General features: G+C 37.9%; 1 long non-coding RNA gene across 2 annotated transcripts in view; it reads left to right on the top strand.

Annotated features, from left to right (window-relative positions):
• LOC146399587 (uncharacterized) overlaps positions 1 to 13,011 on the top strand; it is a 396,905-nt gene that overhangs the window by 88,143 nt on the left and 295,751 nt on the right. Inside the window, exon 3 of one of the 2 annotated variants that reach the window (XR_014818122.1) lies at positions 12,088 to 12,192. The exons of the other annotated variant lie outside the window; for it this stretch is intronic. This is a non-coding gene — a long non-coding RNA (uncharacterized LOC146399587). The remainder of the gene's footprint in view (positions 1 to 12,087; positions 12,193 to 13,011) is intronic. 2 annotated transcript variants of the gene reach the window in all.

Below are 13,011 nucleotides of genomic sequence, written 5' to 3'. Positions count from 1 at the left end.
AACTTAAAAAAGAAAACTTCATATTAAATAAACCCAATGAAGTATTCTAAGCTTTCTCTTCCAGGACACTTGATCATTTCTATAAAATGCTTAAATTAGGATCATAGTTAAGGCTTATATTTTTATAAGAAAAATAATAGAAATAATAATTCCCGTCATCTTTCTCTTGTGGTAATACTGACGCCTTATTTCATTGCACTATAGTTGCCCTAGCAATGGAACTGTTATTTGCATTTTATTTAAAGAAAAAAATACTATGTAATTTGGTAATCTCTACATGAGAGCGTTTTCCAGTATTGCTTACAGACTAATTTTGGGGTTGAAATTATTTTCATTCAAATATAAAAATTGGAATAAAAATTCATTCAGAGATTGTGAGAACTCCCAGATTTCTTCTGTACAAACCAATCAGAGAAAGCAAACCAAATTTCCCTTATTTTTTTAGGAGGATTTTAAGAAAAGACACCAGAGTACATTATTCTCCCTGCGTTTTGCTGCTTGAACTCATTCAAACTGTTTTTAAGAGAGCCCTTGAAACTTTAATATAGGACACATTCCTACATTAATTCTAAAGAAATGGACAAAGGGCTTTTAAAGTTTTCTCCTTCCCTCACCCATCTCAGCTCAGTAGGATATCCTGTTACTTTTCTTTCTATAGTTGTAAATGCTAAAGAGAACGGAGGTAATTTTAGAAAAGCTAACAGCATCTGGAGGTGTCAGTGTTCTTGGTAGCAATTTTAGAATGAAAGGGAATATGTACCAAGATTTGAACCTACTCATATTTGAGCGGATGCAAGGTGAGAATTAAGCACAGGTTTGTTTGTTTGTTTCTGGTTGGAAGGCCTGGATAATGGGAGAACAGCAATTTACTTTTCCAACTCAGTAAGTCTTCAAAAACCTCTCAAGGCAGGGTCAGGTAAGCTTTTTAACCTCAAAGAGCTAATCCAAAGTAACTCTTGAACTCTTCAATTTAGCTAGATGGCAAAAACTGGGCCAGGTTGTTAAATATAGAAATAATAGCCTACAAGAGATCAAGAAAAAAGTGTATTGGTCCCAAGGAATAGACAACTGATGGCAAAGCAAGAAAGAAGTACACCTAAATGAGATGCGAAAGGGCTGACTAGCTAAGACGTACTTGGGGCTTTACAAAATTAGCAGCTTTAAAAAAATGTTTAAAGTAGTCTGGATGGCATCTATAGAATTTATTTCTGAATCCCAGGAAAGGCTTTGAAGGAAATATTGAAAATTCACAAACTGAACATGAAAGCGGTCTCCCAGGGTTTGTGTATTAGTGGTCACTTAATTTGTCATAGGACTCTGAACTCCTGGACAGCCCTGTAGCAGAGTGGGGATGTTCTGCTGTCCTGGTGTATTACGGACTGCATATACACCCCTCCCCCGACTCCTCTGTCAAAATCCTAACTCCTAAAGTGATAGTATTAGGGGGTAAGATATTCGTAGGGTGATGAAGTTTAATGAGGTCTCAAGGGTGGAGCCGCTATCGTGGAATTGGTGCCCTTGTGATCAGAGCCCAGAGCGCTTACTGTCTCCCTCCACCATATGAGGACATAGGAAGGAAGTAGCCATCCGTAAACCAGGAAGACAGCTCTTACTAGGAACCAAATCAGCCAGCACCTTGACCTTGGACCTCCCAACTTCCACACTGCACAGCATACATATTTGCTATTAAAGCTACCCAGTTTATGCTATTCTTTTATAGTAGCATGAAATAACATATACATAGCAAAATGCTTAAGTGTTCAACAGCCATGCATTTTTGATGGATTAAGTCATTCCTGAAATAAGATAAGCAATGCCTAAACCCATAAAGGAGTTATTTCATTATTCATAACAGGCAAATGATGAATGTTCTGAAGGGAAAGTTTAGATGCAGTAGCAGTATTGATTTTCAATAACAGTCCCACAGAGGGCAGATGACATGACAGTGTGCAAAGGATATCTCCCAGGGCAAATGAGGAGAGAAAGGATAAAAGTGAAAATGAGAACAGGGTGTGCTGATCCAAAAATTGCATCTGAAGTCTGTGTGATGGAAATAGCAGGGCTGCTGCCTTCCATGGCCTGCAATAGAGTTGTGATCGCTAATTCACTGTGCAGTGTGTCTCCAGTTCACCCCAGCAACATTATGGGTAATTACAAGGAGAAAGCATCTCGCGCATTATGAAAATCCAGGCTCTGGCACAAAGGCCCCCGTCATGATCCAACCTGGTTTATCCTGATGAATGATCCCTGCCACAGCAGGAAGGGCTTTTGTATTTTGAATCAGTGCTTTATGTTCTTGCCTGCTATGTGATGGAAAGTGTTTTGCCTAATTGCACATTTACCAGTGTAGCTGGAGAATTAACAAAAATATCAAATTTCCGCTGGATAACCTCATCCCAGGTTGATGGTGGGGATGGATGGGATTAAAACACTGCTCATACAGATTCTTGTTGCAACTAATTTATTCATTTCTTTTCTTCAGATATTAGGAGTCAGAAATGCCCCGCTCAAGCTGTTACTGAAATGTAGAAAATGTGCCGCTTCTAAATAGGCCTGTTTTTCAGAGCCTGGTTATAGATGAAAAGTAATTAATAGTGAGTGTAAGTCAACAGAGCCGCAGACCCCACTGAGTTCTCTATTACCCTTTGCTATTACCCTTTGCTTCTCTCAAACCTCAGGGATTGACTGGAGGCTATTTTTTTAGTGAGTTTCAAAACTGTGCAAATGCTACTTCTAGTAACATTTCCTAAACTCATTTCTGTTGTCTTTTGCCTTCCCTAGCTGGCCCTCCAACACCACACATAATCATAGCTCACAGTTCCCTCCCATCTGCACAGGTGCCCACAGCCAGGTGTTCTAGCAGAGACACCCCCACGGTAAAGACAATATGTTATATCACTTCTGTATCACTAGCTTGTACCTTAGTATCTGTGTTGTAGTAAATATGCTAAGAAATAACTTAACAACTTATTGAATGAATTAATGCAAACGTTGAGGAGGAGGGATTGGGACCAACTTGGGACTTACACTTGAACTGAGATGTGAAAGAAGGTGAGAATTAACTTGGTAAAGCAAAGAGGGAAGAGATACTAAAGATTTCCTGTCCATTAAATTGAGACCAAAATATCTTACTGACAATCTCATGGGATTTAAGATAGAGTCAGTCATCATAATAGAATGAACTGGGTCATGGTGTCTCAGTGCCAACCTGTGGATTCACCTGCAGATCTCCAAACCTCAGCTCACTCTTAGTGGGTCTCTCTTCTAATAACACTGCTTTTGCACTCAAGTTCCAATCCCAAACATGCTTCTTTCTTCACTCCTCCTTGATAAGTGGGGGTATGGCACTAGACTTCTATCTGAATTACTATTATGAATTACAGTTTTGATAAAATGTCTCCAGTAACCTGAACCTGAACCCTTTTTTGGCTTTTGCCGTTTCCTCCCTTTCTGAGGTAGATCCCTGTGAATGGATTCTGCTATCTGCCTACAGAACTGCAGAAACAATTAGATATCTTCTTAACCATACTTTTTAGCCATATGACCAGATTCTCCATCATTTGTGCTGCTTACTAGTTTCTTAAATAACTCCATCGTGTATTTCTGGCGATGATGTTTGCTTGAAGAAAGCCCACAGTTTGCTTCTTTGGAGACTGTGCCTGGCCGATCTGATGGAACCTAAACTATTTGCTAAGCCCGGACTCGTAAATGTACACCCGTGCCTATGAGTGAGTCTAGAATTTATAGGAGCACCTTATTTCCCATACACTCTTGCCATGAGTAAGTCGTCACTGTTTTTGAACAGCTGCCTTATATGGTAATCATCACCACAAGGCTACAGGACACCAACCATCCACGCAGCTTTGGAGTCCCCAGGACTCCTGTGGATGGGGGTTCTGCTAAAATGGCATTGCTTAATGGCATCACTACAACCTATAGAATGAAAAAGGTGAAGGGAAGAAGAGATGGGTATATTACTCTAACCAAAGAAAATTAAACTCCTAACTTCAGATAGCAGACTAACTCTAGATGCACCTCCGCTTCTCTTTATAATAGGAATACTACCTGACTGGAAAATAGACAACTGAGTATGTCCTATTCAAAAGGTGTCCACATTCATATTTTTTTATGTATTTATGTATTTGGTGTATGCATTTAATGTCAGCTTCGTTTTGGGTGCTAGGGATAATAAGCACAAATAAAAGCAGATATATTACATACCTTCAGAGAATATCCAGTTCAAGTAGAGAAACAGATATAAGTAAATAATTTTGTACACACATATGGAATTTTGAAGTGTATGTATGACCCCAGATGAACAGCGAGAGAGGTTACAAGTGCTCTCAGGGAGGGAAAAAAAGGACCCAGTTAGCAAATGAGGAAAGACTTTTCCTGAGAAAGTGAAGTTTGAACTGAGATCCAGAGGGAAGTGGAAATTAACTAGAGGAATGAAAGAAGGATGAATGTTCCAGGGAGCGACAACCTGTAAATAGGCGCTTTGATAACGTTGAAATTGATGATGGGAGACTATAATTCCTGGATTTAAAAATATGTCAAATAGAGTATAGTGCAAAATAAAGCTACAGCTTAACAGAAATACGCATGCAGGGCCTGGTCAGTCTTTTTTCAAAGTTTGGTCTTAATCCAAGGATCATTGGGAAGGCATAAGAAGGAGTTTGATTTTCCTTTTGAAGAAGATTACTTCAGCTATTCTTTGTAGAATAAATTAAGACTTCCATGTATGGCAACATGATGAACCAGATATTGTAAATATCCTCCAAAGTAAGTATAAAAGTAACACAGAACTTGCAGAAAGAAATAGAAACCGTAGGCTTTAGAAAAGGACTCGGGAATTGAGCAGCACCGTGGCAAACTTACAATGATGATGCGGCTCCTGGAGATATTTGTACTCGGTTGCTCAAGGTTGGGTTTGAATGACCTGTTGAGAGAACGAGAGAGAAGATAAACCCTCATGTCTCTGCAAGGGGAGGATTTGACAATGACACTTCATGTAAAGAAAGGACACTGGAAGGACAGCAACATATTGAAAGGGTGGTGCTGGTTCTAAAAAAATAAATATCAGTCTATTATCAAAGGAGAACGTTCGATAATTTTTCCACAGCAAGGCCCAGGAAGGTATAAACTTTACCACTGTCAGAATTCATAACTGGAAGTCATACCAGCTGTGAACTGAAGGTTCTATTTCATACTACCTGATCAACCAGGGCACTTTAAACATGGACGTAAACTTGAATTAATCACTTCTTGGTAGCGCTCTACACGAATGGAAGAACAATTCCAAATTCTTTCTATAGATTCCTACCTCATCACAGTCCTCACAATATTTTCGGAGGAAAACAGTGCTCTGCTAAGCCTTAGGTACGCAATCCAGAATTTAAAAAACACATAAGAAAACTAATCATTTCTATTAGAAGTAAGAAGGAAAATTGAAAATTTAGAATTAGACTTCTGAAATGTCTTTAGTGATTCACACACATATACATATGCACACACACAGAAAATTAAAATAATTATACATAATTTCTCAAGAAACAAGAGTACATTTAATGTATGACACAAAACATACTATCACTTGAGACATAATTTTTTTAAAAGTTGAAATGTTCTATCTTTACAAGAAACACTCATGAAATATTAAAATGCTAATAAAATATTCAAAATTTTAAAAATAGAAAAAATCATCAGGGAAGCACTATCCAAAAAAGAGCTGGTACACAAATAATTTGGATTTTTTACAAGAAAATAATTATGAGAAATAACTTGTATTCATCTCATACTAAAGCTTCAAAATATATAATCCCAAATTTACAGAATTCCTAAAAGAAATTGGTAACTCTTGTATGATATGTGAAGATTTTAACATTACTCTCAGAGTTATTAACACAAAATGTATTATCCCGGAGACAAAGTATTTGAAGAATACAAATTTCTTAAAAAACCTAAAAATATATTTAACTCTTTAAATCAACAAATAGAGGTAATACATCTTTTCTAAGTACATATAGAATATTTCATTAAATGGACCATGTAGTAAGCAGTAAATCAATTCTCAAAAATATTCAAAGACTTAGTCAGGACTTTTTTGCTAATTGCAACAAAGTTATTAACGGCTAAAATATCCTAAATATTGATAAGATTGAAAATAAAAAATTAATTTTAATAACTGGTTCAATGAAGAAATGAAAGAATAAATAGAGAATAATACAAACTGTTCTGAATTTAAGGTATTCGATTTGCAGCTGTAACAAACCTCCCACTAAAATGAAGTGGTTATACTGTATGAAAGTGTGTGTGTGTGTGTGTGTGTGTATGCATAAGAGAAATGGTTTGCCTGTTCTCTATCTTGTTTGAGGCCTCAGCTGGTTGTCTGGAAGGAAGGCTAAGGAATATTTTCATCTAAAGGTATGCTTATTCCCAAATCCACTGAGACTGGGTATCAGCTGAGCATCTCTGTTCCTCTCCATCAGTCTCTCCACATAGACTGGTTTGGGTTTCCTCTTATCATAGTGCAAGCCTCTTAACATTGGCAGCAGAATGGAAACTGTACCCTTATGATCTAGTCACATAGCATTCTATTTATTAGGCAAAGGAATCAAAATCTCTCACCCAGACTCAAGGGTAGGGAATGCCCAGACACCTCTCAGGTGGACAGTCGAAGTCATATGGCACAAAGGGTATGTAGGATGTGGAAGATTATCACAGTCATTTTGGGAAAGTAAGACCTGCTGAACATCACAGTTGGCACGAATACATTTTTGAGGGGGAAAAAGCAAGTTGTAATACAGCATAATTCTACTTACAGAGAATGTTTAAATTACATGTATGTATTATATATAGTATTTTTATATATGTAGGCATATATTTTAAATGCATGTGTATATCTAAAGGAAAAAGAAATACAGTGGAAATAGTGAACAAGAAATTCAAGAAAGATGTTGTCTTTGGGGATGGGGGGGGGAGATGTATGCAGTCGTGAAGGAATATACAAAGAACACCCACAGTGATATTTGATAGTGATACGTTTCATTTCTTAAGACTGGTCGCATGGGTGTTCATTACAGCATACTGCTATATGTGGAAGGTAAACTCCAAAGGACTTTGAATTTAGTTAGACAGGGAATATTATGAAAATGAAATGCCCAGTCATGTGTTCCAGATAGAGAACTTAAAGAGATGATTGGATGGTAAAACCCCCTTAAATGTGTACAGGTATTATAATGGAGGAATATAAAGATACCAATAGCACATACATAGTTGGACACAGAGCCCTTGCGTCAGTCTTCTTTACATCACTAAGATTCTACAAAGAAGACAGAAATATCCCAGAAATCATTCTGGGATTTAAAAAGTTTTTGATTCAATAATATCATGTAATAATCAAGGTGCCTCAGTAAAATATCTGCTCTACCAAGCATTCAATAAAATTCAAACGGCTAAGCAATCCTTGAGAAGTGCTTTGTTTACAGTATTGCCAGTATTTATGCACATGTCTGAATTTTAAAGTCCCTGAACAGTTTTCCCCTTAACAAAAATATCTTTCCCAGCCCTAAGCATGATGCTGAAAATTGCCCTTCTAGAGATTATTTAGGCAGTGCTCCTGAAATTTTCTTTGAAAAGAAGGTATTCCTGTAAAATGCAGACCCAGGGGGGTGGAACAATCCTAAATGTGGTGACTTTTTATCTGAACAATGATCACAATGGGAAACACTGCAAAGCAAGATCACAGAGACGTGTTCTCTGTGAGAAAGAAGTGAGGATACAGAGGCCACAGCCAAAGACAGGGCACAAATGGAGAGCAGAGGAACAGGTATAGAATGCATTTGGTGTTTTCTGATTTGCAACTCTTCTGCAGAGAGAATGTGCCTGGCAACTCTGCTGTGGGGTCGACACATGTGATTAGAGACATTTAACATTGCCAGCTGAGGTGTATAAATTGACTCCAGCAGTATGGGAAATACTTCTTACAAGTATTTAGTGTTGTAAAGATGTTGGTTAAAGAGCTGTTCTTGGAAATCTGTTTCCAGTGATGTATACACATTGAGCAAATTATCCACAGAATCAATACAAAGATGTATGAACCACTGTGTTGCTTTAAAAACAAGAAGGAGGAAAATAAAATAATGGAGTCCAGAATCTATTATGTAGGTCAGATACCTAGTATTAATTGGTTTCAAAGGGGTTTATGCTTAAAAATAGAATCCATCTTATATTTCAAAGATGGGTATTTGTTCTGTTTACATGTAAACTGGGACAGTTTCCTTTAATTTAGATATGAAAACCAGAATAAGGAACTAAGGCCACTCAGGAAAAGAGATTCCCAAGTCTTCTTTTTCTTTTTATTTGTGTATTTATTTTTATTTTTTCAACCCAACAAAGAGAAGAGAAGAAAAATTATAGAGCCACAGGTAAAATGATAGAATAGCCATGAAGAAAGATTTGGAGAGAGAGAATCTATATATACATATATATATATATATATGTATATATATATACAAAGAGGGAAAGAATCTATATTTATACCTCTCTCTCTCCATATATATATATATATATATATATATATATATATATATATTTTTTTTTTTTTTTGCGTTTCAGGGCCGCACCCATGGCGTATGAAGATTCCAAGGCTAGGGGTCGAATCGGAGCTACAGCTGCTGGCCTACACCACAGCCACAGCAACACCAGATCTGAGCCACCTCTGCAACCCACACCATAGCTCACGGCAATACCAGATCTCTAACCCACTGAGCAAGGCCAGGGATTGAACCCTCAACCTCATGGTTCCTAGTCTGATTTGTTTCCCCTGGGCCACAAGGGTAACTCCCATCTCTCTATATATACATCTTTTAAAATGTAGCTCAAGGTGAAAATCTTAAGTCATGGAAGTTTGACACCTGAGACATAAACTTGAGAAAATTCAGGTTCCTTCACTTCCACGGAAGGACAACTGCATGTTCCTCAGTCAAATAAACATTAATTATACATACATCACTGAAATGTTCATTGCAAGACAAATATTTCTGAAAAATTTGGTGAATGTTGCTATGACTTAATTAGACTTGAGCATATAAGTAATACTGTGTTTAACACTTCCCGTTTATCCATGACTCTAAGAAGAACATTGGCTGGAAAGCCTATTCACAGTGATTTTGTGGCAGATTACCTCTCCTTTTAAGTCCCAATCATCGTATTAACATATGATCTTTGAGCACAAGTCATTCAGGATGGAGAATGTAGTCTTTTGGGATATGCTTTACAGGGAGGACACTAGACTTACCTGAAGGATTTCTACCTGAGGCCAGAGTGAGAACTCACAAAGCAGGCAGTCCCGCAGACACTCAGACTTGGATGCAGACAGACATGGATACAAACAGACATAAAAACCAAAAGTCTTTCCCCCTTCTCCAGCTCTGCACTGTGTGTTCTGTTGTCAATACAGTCTCACCTCCGCTTCCTGATCAGGACTCCTCTGCACTGCAGAGATGAAAAGCCAAGAGCTACATTTTCTAGAATCCTTTTCCCAGGGTAGAATTTGCCAATGAGAAGAAATGGTGTGGCCATTTATAAGATGGAAATGAATCAGAAGGCTGCTGCAACCAAAAGTGGGCGGAGTGAGGTTCCTGAGAGCTTGACCAGGAGCCCCTGCGGATGAGGCAGCTGGACAGTACTCCGTTTTCGTTTGTTCCTTTTTGTTGGAAGAATTCTAACAATTCTGTGGCACGCTTCTGAGAACTGTTTGAGTGTTTGGCAATGACATCTTGGTTGCTAGAAGCCCTGCTAACCACCACAAGCTTCCATAACCTTCAGAGGAACCTTCCTTGACTTCTGCTCCTTCAACTTGTTGAAAATCACTTAAGCCCCTAACTCTACATTAAACCCTTCATCCTCAAAATGTGTCATTTGCCTTCTCTCTTCCTGACACAGCAATGACTTCTACAAGCCCTAATAAGGATGGATAAAATCTGTCAAGGGCCCTACTCAATTTAGTTAAAGTACAACCAATTCTCATATCTTCTCATCCCAGCTCTCAGCAAGACCTTGCATCAGGGAGAGTCAGATGCTTCTCAGTTTCCATGACACCTATTTATATTCCTCTGAGTACCACTAGGATGAAATCCTGCAAATTACTTTTCTCAGACTTTCAGTGGGATGCAATAGAGTGAGATGGGGAGGTGGAATGAAGGGGAAGGCAGAAAGACCTTGCCCTGTATATCTTGGGAAGTGGCAGGGCTAGAGCAGGTTCATTGGATTCAGACACAGTAGGAGCTTCACAATTTGGGGGTAAGAAAATATTTAGGAAGATAATGTGTCAAACAGAAGAATAACTGGTTAAGTCATGGACATATAGAAAATAATGAGAGATTTGGTAGTAAATACGGCTAATATTTATTTAAACACTGAACAACGGACATGGAATCTGCCCATAAACGATGTGTTATACTTTGTATTTCAAGTCTGTTCATGCTATATGAGCAGGAACCTTAACCATTTTACATAAATAACACTCACTGTTCTACTTAATTTCCAATCAACTTTATGTCCTTTCTCCATTTTTAAGCATATTTGTTTATAGCAAGGGAGTGATTGGTCATGCAAACAAGCATGCCATTGTTCATATTTATAATATAAAGTGATAAAATATTTCCATTAATATAGTGATTCTAGCTAATCTGAGCCATTTTGCCATTTCTAAGACATGGATCTCCTCTCTGTGGGCTGTCAATATCCTAGTTCTGATGCTAAAGGACCAAAGTTCAGATCCTAGACCCAGACAAATTCATATGTTTTGTGGGGAGCACCTTTGGTGTGAGTTATCAATATCGCTCTGATCATAAGTCATCTTTCAAAAATTAATAGAGAACTATTGAAATATATTAAATTTCCCCCTTAATGTAAATGCATTGTAAAAACTAAGTAATGTTAGTGGATGAGGAAACCAATAGAGTAATACTTACAACTATTTCCCATAGAGCTACTACTGGTCCATGCTGGCATTTTTGTACTTGCTCTGCCAATTGCTCTTCTTCCCAGCCATTGTTATGTTCTTCCCATTATTTTTAACAGTTGGTGCCAAGGTAATGAATTATGACCTTATTTTAATACAAACACAGGTATTTCTAATGATATATATTTTTAAATCTCAGTGCATAATATACTAAAATAATATGTCAAATCTAGATTCACGTAAAGCATGCAATTTGAACTTGAACCTCAGTGCAACTTCAAAACTTTTTCCCTACATATGTGGTTTAAAGCATGGCAATAATTTAGCAAGCATCCTTGGCCCCACCCCATGCCCTCACCTACACTCAGGAAAAGCTGCTTGGCACATGGAGGTCAGAGTGACCTGATAAATGTTACCTGCCAATTGCCGGGCATTTCGGAAAGAAGAACAAGAAAATCTCAGAACATGACCCAGGCATAGGCCTCTTGACTGTCAAACAAGGAGAAACAAGGATTAAAAATAAAACACACATCATGTAAGGTTAAGAACTCCTGTTGTGCTAAGAGCTTTTGAAGCCTGGAAATATCAGAGGCTTAAGTATGTCTAGGATGGAAATGAAAGTTCTGACCCCAGATCATTAATGTGGCACTCAACCCATGACCAGAGCTCCCACAGGTTATTGCATTCTGCTTAACCAGGGTTAGAAGGGCAAGGCCAGGACACAGAAAATGACACTCATTCAATTTAAACATAATTTAATTCTCTGAAGATTTTTTAATAGGTTCTTGGAATCAACATCTTAGAGCACTCTGATGAAATGCTGCTATTTAGGGGAAATAAAATTGCTGCTATTTCTGTTTTCTGTGTGAATTCAGGGATCTAAGAAACCAAGTGAGATGTCTTTTGTGCTTCCATCCTATAGTCTAAAATCAAATGTAGATGAATATGTGAAACACATCAAATATATTATATAGTTTCTGTGATGTGTTTTAAGATATGCTACCCACATCCACTTTATATTATAATAATCTAGGATGGTATGGTATTTCTATTTCTGCTCTAATAAATGCACTCCCTTGTAGGCTGACCTATAAAATCCATCTCCATTTTCACTACCTCAGGCTCTTCATCTTGTTCAGAGCATGCTGGAAAGTGGCATAAAGAACATGAATATCTAAGACATCAGAGTAAATGCAAAATGTATCCTGAATGAGCAACACATTCTGGTGAGTCCAAATCTAACCCTATTTTTTTTTTTTAAATATCACTGTCACGGTCTTAAGAAACTCTTCATAAACTAGTATGATCTGAGACAAACAGTCACAGGCACAAAGCAGGATGGGGTCAGCCAGCTGTCACCAAGAACAGAGAAGTGCTTAGAGAATCTGAAACTTCGTGAGGGCATATTTCCCTTGGAATGGGGAGCAGAAGGTATAATAAAGAAAAGTCTGGAGTTCCTGTTGTGGCTCATTGGGTTAGAAACCCGACATAGTGTCTGTGAGCATTTGGGTTTGATCCCTGGCCTCATTCAGTGGGTTAAGGAGCTGGTGTTGTCACAGCTGTGGTGTACGTTGCACCTGCAGCTCCAATGTGGTCCCTGGCCTAGGAATTTCATATGCTGCAGATGCGGCTGTAAAAAGAAAAAAAGAAAAGTTGGATAAGTTATGGTCGAATAAGTGAAGAAGAAGCCCTGTAATCTCACAGGTCAAAAGATAAGTTAAAGAAATTCCTAAGATAGGGCACAGTGGTGGTAAAACATGCACATTCTCCACCTCATTTTTGAGATGGACCCTGGACATTTTCGTATTTGTTTACAAACAGATAAAAGTCATATGTCTTAAATGTAAAAATTCAATGATTTTAGCAAATCTGTACATCCATTAACTAAAAACCTAGTCAAACATAACATCTTTTCCACCACTACATAAAGTTTCCTAGTGCAGTTTTCATTCAAACCCCCAACCACCACCCTAGGTCAAAACAGTTCTGTTCTGCAACACCATACATAGTTCTAGCAGTTGTACAGTTCATAAAACTTTGTTTTA

Source organism: Sus scrofa, chromosome 10 (assembly GCF_054392235.1).
Source record: "Sus scrofa isolate SSC_HxYL_T2T_F1_AM1 chromosome 10, Sscrofa_HxYL_maternal_Yorkshire_Landrace_v2.0, whole genome shotgun sequence".
NCBI classification, from domain to species: domain Eukaryota; kingdom Metazoa; phylum Chordata; class Mammalia; order Artiodactyla; family Suidae; genus Sus; species Sus scrofa.
Note: the sequence above shows the minus strand (reverse complement) of the source record. Positions and strands in the feature narration are given on the sequence as shown.